Source organism: Petaurus breviceps, unplaced genomic scaffold, assembly GCF_028583685.1.
Source record: "Petaurus breviceps papuanus isolate PSGF00001 unplaced genomic scaffold, PetGlider_PUasm1.0 90903, whole genome shotgun sequence".
NCBI lineage: Eukaryota > Metazoa > Chordata > Mammalia > Diprotodontia > Petauridae > Petaurus > Petaurus breviceps.
The window spans coordinates 17,751,136-17,758,704 of record NW_027187376.1 but is presented as its reverse complement, the minus strand read 5'-3'; the positions used below and the strand labels follow the sequence as shown (position 1 = coordinate 17,758,704).

General features: G+C 35.4%; 2 pseudogenes; both read right to left on the bottom strand.

Annotated features, from left to right (window-relative positions):
• Positions 1–5,227: 5,227 nt before the first annotated feature.
• Positions 5,228–6,110, bottom strand: LOC138151613 (large ribosomal subunit protein eL8 pseudogene; annotated as a pseudogene).
• Positions 6,111–6,404: 294 nt separating this feature from the next.
• Positions 6,405–7,139, bottom strand: LOC138151612 (vesicle-associated membrane protein-associated protein A pseudogene; annotated as a pseudogene).
• Between the last annotated feature and the right edge of the window lie 430 nt (positions 7,140–7,569).

The following is a 7,569-nucleotide window of genomic DNA, read 5'->3' as shown; positions in this document are numbered from 1 at the left end:
TTCTGTTTAAGTTTTGCTTCTCCTGAAGAAAACAAATAAGCAAATAAAAAACAAAACAAAAAACCACACAAATATTGATTCTATGTTATGAAACACAGAAAATTCAACTAAAGGAATTTAAAATGATTAGGTTGTCTAATTCTCGCTCTCTCTCTCTCTCTCTATGTATGTATATATATATATATATATATATATATATATATATATACATTCAGCACAAGAAACTGACAAATGCATTTGACTAGCAAGTTTGTCAGAGAAGAGGGTATATTTCAAAGTTAGTTTAGGATGCATATTCATACCACTTAAAATAACTGTTTCTTTAGCACTTGTTCTTAATTTAACAGTTGGAAAATACTCTGTGCACTGCTACACATTGCTATGGGAATAATCAGAATAACTTGCATTTATATAGGACTTTCACATACATTACCTCATTTGATCCTCACAACACACCTGTTAAGAGTCATATACCTTCAGAACAGTATAATGAAACATTCATGATATCTCAATTCTCAATCAAGACTAATTGGGTATAGGCTCTTTGGCTGAGTCTGGAGGTCAAAACTGTATCATCAGTGGGAGATTCTGATTGATAGGAACCAATTCCCTGCTGCTATTAATTCCACTTCCACAAGCCATAGACAATGAGACTTGTCAAAGACCTTACTCTCCATAATAAACACATACAGGCAAGGCTCATTCTCTAGGTTTCTAATATCACAGAGAGAAGTTACAGGAAACCATAAAATGCACAAAAAGTTTGCGTTATGGAACATTGTAGGTGCAAATATGACTTCTAGTAGCAGGTACCAAATTATTGCTATCACTAAGCACTAGAATGATAGTTTTTGCATTCTGTCTCAGTAGTATTCCTGCAGCTGGTCTGTAAATTACTAGTTCTAATAGCCATGTGACTAACTTATCTTAATCTTCATTCATACATTCCACTGATGACACCCTATATACCATTTCTGCTGTATCATTCTTCATCAGTAATGTTTTGTAGAGTAAGCATGTTGTTATTCACTTCTCCTTTGACAATTCATGGATCCTTAATTTTGGTTCTCCAGAAACAATATTGTTGTATGACTTCTGGTCATAAAACAACTTTGGAAGAATATTGGTTTAAGATGGTCCTTTGTTTTGTGGACTTTGACAACTTTTGAAATGCAACCTAGTATCCTATTCTTTTTCTACATAACTTTGGGAAAACAATCATGTCTATTTGCAGCATCTATCCAAGATACACAAATACACAGACACACAGAGTTGATGGGTAAGTTTATGAATTGTCCATTCAGCTTCAAGTTATTGTCTTAACAATAAGCATTCTTCATCCATTTGGTCTTTCACTTGTGAATAGTTGGATCAAACTCTCCTGAGTGATTATGGTTCACATCTAGATGGTTCTGCAATATTTTAAAGATAATGTAGCCTATACAATGACAAGAGAAAATAGACACATTTGAAGGACATCAACTCTCGGGAATTCCTCTTGGACTAGTTTTGTTGCTTATCCTTTGTTTTTGAAGAGAACCAATAACATCACATAGTGATTTCTTGACTTGTGCATGAATTGGATTTAAGTGAGGTAGAGCTGCACAAAGTCATCAGCGTTACTCTCTCTTCCAGAGTCATTGGAGTTCAGTGGCAAGACAAAAGGACAACTTGTGATGGCCCTGGATGTGGTGACTGGATCTCTTCCATGAAAATGGTAAACACCTTCATTGACTGTTTATCCCTGTTTTTTTTTTTTTACCTTGTTTGATTTAATAATCAAAACACTCTCTTATAATAATTAAAAATAATTCACCAAAATTAACTTGTACCAGTGACCAATATACCAACATCAACTATGCAACATAACTCACTCATAGTATCTCACCTAACTTTTGCCAGACCTTTGGAATCAAGATCGATCACTGCATTTTCTCTGATTTCTGATGTCTTTTAGTGTTGTTTTCATTTAAATTATTCCAGTAATTTTATATATATATACATATATATATGTGTGTGTGTGTGTGTGTGTGTATACACACACATCATCTGACTTTTCTGCTTTTTAAAATTCTGTTATGTAGTTTATACAAATCTTCCCGTGTTTCTCTGAATTCCTCACCTGGGTTGTTTCATACTGTCCAATAATACTCCACTACATTTATATACCACAATTTGTTCAGACATTCCTCAATTGATAAAATTCATTTTATTTCTATTTTCTTTTGCTATTTCAAAGGAAACTGCTATAATATTTAGATATATACCAAACCTTTCTTTTGGGAGGATATGCTTTGTAGTGAGGTTTTTTGTTTTATAGACTCTGAATATTTTAGTAACTTTTCTTGCAAAATTTCATGTTATCCCCAGAACAATAGAACTAATTTACAGCTCCACCAACAGTGTATCAATATTCTTGTATTCCCACAACTCCTACAACACTGAACATTTTACTCTATAGTTATAGTTATCTTTGGGTGTAAGGTGAAATCTATGTCATTTTAATTAGCATTTATCTTATTATAAGTCCATGTGGTTGTTGATAATTGACATTTTAACATTTTGGAAACTGTTCTTACCTTTTGACCAGTTTGGAAAGGGGAGAATTGGCTTTTATAGTGCATTATATATTTTTGTCAATTCCCTATGTAGTTTGGATATCAGACATTTAACGAAGATGTTTGCTGCTAAGACTTATTTCCACTTGTTTTCTAAGAGGAGAAACCTCTTTCTTTTTGAGCCATATGTACTTTTCAAAACATATTAGGAAGGTTTCTCCAAAAACTCTAACTTCTTGTCCTCAAAATAAATAGTGTATGACAGTTTGAGTTTTTGATGAAAACTTTGAAGCACAAAATAGGAAAAACAGATAAAGCAAATACTCTACTCAATACAAATTCTATTGCTTAATTAGTTTAACAAGCTTTGAACCTCTCAAAGATAAATAGCATGTAAGCAAGTAGGATGTATTAATCATTAATGTCACTGCTGTAGGCAGAAGCTGTGTCACCTGGAAATGATTGCTGGAGTATTTAGAATTTCTAATAAAAATTCTAGGAAGCCTTGTTACTCATGTGGTGAAGTGGAAAAAGCATTGTATTCTGGAGTCAGAGGACCAGGGTTTGAATTCTGACTCTCTTACTATATTACTATAGCACAATTCATTTTGGCCCATAGATTTCTCATATGTAAAAGAAGGGCTTTGGAATATATCAGGGGTTCTTAACTTTTTTGTGTGTCCTTGACCCCCTTTGTCAGTCTGGTGAAGCCAATGGACCTCTTCTGAGAATAGCATTTGAAAATGCATAAAATAAAATATGTAGGTTGACAAAGGAAGCCAATTATATTGAAATATTAAATATTTTTTAAAATAAATTCATAGACCCCAGGCATAGGACTCCTGTACTGAGATAATCTCTAAATACTAGCTCTAAATTCTTTGAAGGGATGAGAAATTCTCTCTTTTGAATCCTCAAGAACTGAAATCATATTAATGAGTTGTCAAACAGTAAATCAGATTGCTACCCTGACTTGCCCTGTCTATTAGTACCTTGAATTTATTTTTGGGTAAAAGAGGTACCATAGGATAGGGGACACAAAAGTGCATAGAGTACTGAGCCTGGAGTCAGGAAGACTCATCTTCTGGAGTTCAAATCTGGTTGCAGACTCTTACTAGCTGTACAACCCTGGGTAAGTCACTTAACCTTATTTGCCTCAGTTTCTTCATCTGCAAAATGAATTGGAGAAGGAATGGCAAATCACTCCAGTATCTTTGCCAAGAAAACCTCAATTATTTCATGAAAAGTTGGATGGAACTGAAACAAGTGAACAACAGCTACAAAAAAAAGGTACCTCCCCTTTTACTCAGGGTTTTTGCACGGAGTTTCTGCTGCTTCTTCCTCTTATTTTTACACAAATAGCTCTTTGTATATATACATATGGCTGAATTTTTTCTCTTCCTACTCCACATGTGAGGAAGTAAAACTTGGATTAAGACCTCTGCTTTAAGTTATAGTATAACAAAATTCCTCACATTTCAAATCATATGGTTTTTATCCCTATCTTTTCGAATCTTAATACTTAAAATAAATTAATACTTAATACTCAAAATAAAAAATCTTTATTTCTATCGAATCCAGGCCAATCCAATCCAAAAAAAGTATTTATTAAGCACCTACAATGCATAAGGTGCTGAGCTAGAGACAACATAGCATTGTTTTATTAGGAAAAAGGAAGAAATTTGAGGATTTGTAATCATTACTTTATCAATCTACTCTATAATGAACATTGTACTAGGTGCTAGCGATATAAAGAAAAAAAAATACATCCTGCCTTCAAGGTGTTTACATTCTATCACAATGGCTCAAGATCATCAGAAAAGTCAAACCTCTTTAATATCTATTATGGTCTACTATACTATCCACCCTGAGCAGAGAGACTACTCCTTTGATCTTTTTTCTACCCAAATACTTTTAAAAAGTCTTCTCCTCCTCCTCCTTCCCTCTCGCCCTCCCTCTCTTCTCTCCCCCCCCCATGGAATTTGTTGCCAGCCTTAGTGGATTTAAGCTTTAGTATTTCCCAAACTGATCTTCTTTGTTTGACACTACTACTATAAGAAAGTCCTGTTCTTTTGTAGTTATTCTTACTTAATGCTTTTGTCTTTTTAACATTTTGTTTTCATGTGTATTGCATATAATTTCATATATATACATGCATATGTATCCATATGTATATATGTATGTTGTGTATGTGTGTGTTGATTGATGAGTCTCCCAGGTTTTCATATTAACCTCTTTAGTCATCATAAAATCCTACATTTCCTGGTGAAACCTTAGGAAGGTTTAACAATTTTCCTAAGGTCAAGGGACTAGAACTCAATTTTTTATTCCTAGTTCAGCATTCAGTTGACCTACTTTCTTTCCCTAATAAAACAGTCTGTGGCACCTGGAATTCCCAGGTGGTCTCTCATTGAAGAATTTGCTAGAATCAACCCAACCTAGCTTCCAAGATAGGGTACCATTAGATACATTCAGTGTGAACTTAGACTAGCTAGATTAGTCAAACCTTGGTCATATTTTCATTCTCTATGCTTAAATTACATTCTATAATATTACAATAATTACTGTATAAAATATCAAAGAATGATTGCTCATATATTATTTTTTATACTCCAGGAATATTATGTTTGGCTGCTTTTTTTCTTATTAAAATCACAAAGAAAGAACAATTCTTTTTTTTGTTTAAATTTTTATTTTTACATAGGGAAAATCAAATACACATTTAACCCAATTTGGTTGCAAGTTCCTTAGCTTTTGCCTTTTCCAGCTTGGCAATACAAGCCACTGATTTTGGACCCAGAACATTGCCACCCCAGTGACAACGGATCTCATCATATCTGTCGTTATAATTGGTTTTGATGGCTTCCACCAGCTTAGCCAGGGCTCCCTTATCTTCAGGGTTAACCTGTGTGAAGGCAATGATTGTGCAGGTCTTTCTGTGAACTAAGCGTCCGAGTCTTGCTTTGCCTTTGATAATACAGTAAGGAACCCCCTTTTTCCGGCACAAGACAGGTAGGAAGACCACTAGCTCAATGGGGTCCATGTCATGTGCAATCACTACCAACTGTGCTTTCTTGTTTTCTGCCAGGGTAGTAACAGTGTTAACACCTGCTCTGAAAACAGGTGGTCTCTTATTGGGGACATCTCCTTTGCCTGTAGCCTTTTGTTCAGTCCAAGCCAGCAGCCTTTGCTTCTTGTCTTGCTTTGTGTCTGGTCTATACTTGTGAGCCAGTTTAAGCAGTTGAGTAGCTGTCTGATGATCCAAAGCTTGGGTGCACTGGTTAATTGCTGGCGGAACCTTCAAACGCTTATAAAGGATAGACCTTTGACGCCGCAGTCTAATGTCCCGAGGCCATTTGACAAATCGAGTAAGGTCCCTTTTGTGCTGGATGTCCTGACCAATGCCAAAGTTCTTGGGACGCTTCTCAAACAAAGGATTGACCACTTTCTTGGCCTCCTGCTTCTTTACTACAGCAGGGGCCGGAGCCACCTTCTTCCCCTTGGCCTTCTTCCCTTTGGGCATCTTGGCCGGCTGAACGAGAAAGCAGAACAATTCTTTATTTGTGAATTTCATACAGGACTGAATGTGTAACTGACACCTGCTATTGATTATGTGATAACATAGAATTTCTCCAGTGGCTGAACAGTTTGTTTTTATTGTGTTTTCTAACCATAAGAGATCATTAAAGGCAAAGCTTATTATGACTCTGTACATACACACACACATACACACACACACACACAAAATGGTCACTGTGGGCCACACTACCAATGAAATGGTAGGTAAACAAATCTTTTTCTGGTCAAGGGAAAAAAAAAAGGAAACAGAACTTTGCATGCTTCACTCTACAAGATGAATTTCTGTAGAAAGAATACAACTAAAATGACTGCAGTTACAGTAAGAAGTAAAAAAAAGAACTGGTGACATTCTCTCTGAAAGACACGGCTGAGTTTGATCGAGATTTATCTGCATGTACTACCTTTTTGAGCCTTAAACCTTCACCTCTCAGGTTTTGATTTTCTTTTGATAATTTCATCATTTTCCCCTGAAGTCTTTTATACTCTTCCACTAGTTTTCTTGTTTCAGTATTATTGAGTGAAATACTTTGCAGTTTTGGCATGGGTCTATCTTGTTTAGATGCTTCAGTGAAAGAGCTTTGCTAGGCTCCATATTGATCAATTCATCATTTTCATTAGGCATTTCAAATACACATCTCAATTTGGAATCCATCAGTTCATCAGCTTTTGCTTCTTTCCACATAGTCTACAAATCCAAGGTGTTTGATGGAGGAAAAATCATCTGTACCATAAACTTGTGTTTATTCTTCTCATTTGGATCATAGTCAAAAGGCTGTAGCATTACTGAAATCGTTATAGTTGTCCCTGGATCAATAATTCTACTGTTTGGTTTCACACAGTACTTACTTGGTGCTGTTGTCTTCACTTTGAAATATACTTTTCTGTCATATTTAAGATTTGTAGTGACTACATCTGTGAACGGCCTTTAAATCTGAGGTCTGTGGGCAGGTACAGGAGCAGAATTTTCTTGTATTTTGCCATGGCCCAGGCAGCGGCTGCCATCAGAGAGACAGCACTGATTGGCTGCTTTTTTTGTTATCATTGATTGTTTCTTCAGTATTCTAAACTGTTTTTCATTTTAGAGTTTAGCACCATTTGTAGTTTTGAAGACTGATGATAGTCTATTAAGATGGAACTCCTATTTACAAAGTGTTGTAGGAACTTCATTTCATGATTTCCTGTTGAACATTGTGGGATATTTATAGAAAGAAGGAAGTTTGACTAGATAAAACAAGGATATTAGGGTTGTTAGTTCTGTAAGGGGTTGATCAGGGGAAGGCCCCAATTAACTTTATAAGTTTGAAAATAGTGGTGTGAATCTTTGCCTGGAATTGCTCAAGTTTTTGCTTGGAGAATGGTTATCAGTGACTGTTCCTGTCCCTAATATAAATTAGTAGTCTCATTGTTAGAATAGATTCTTGTGAGAGAAGAA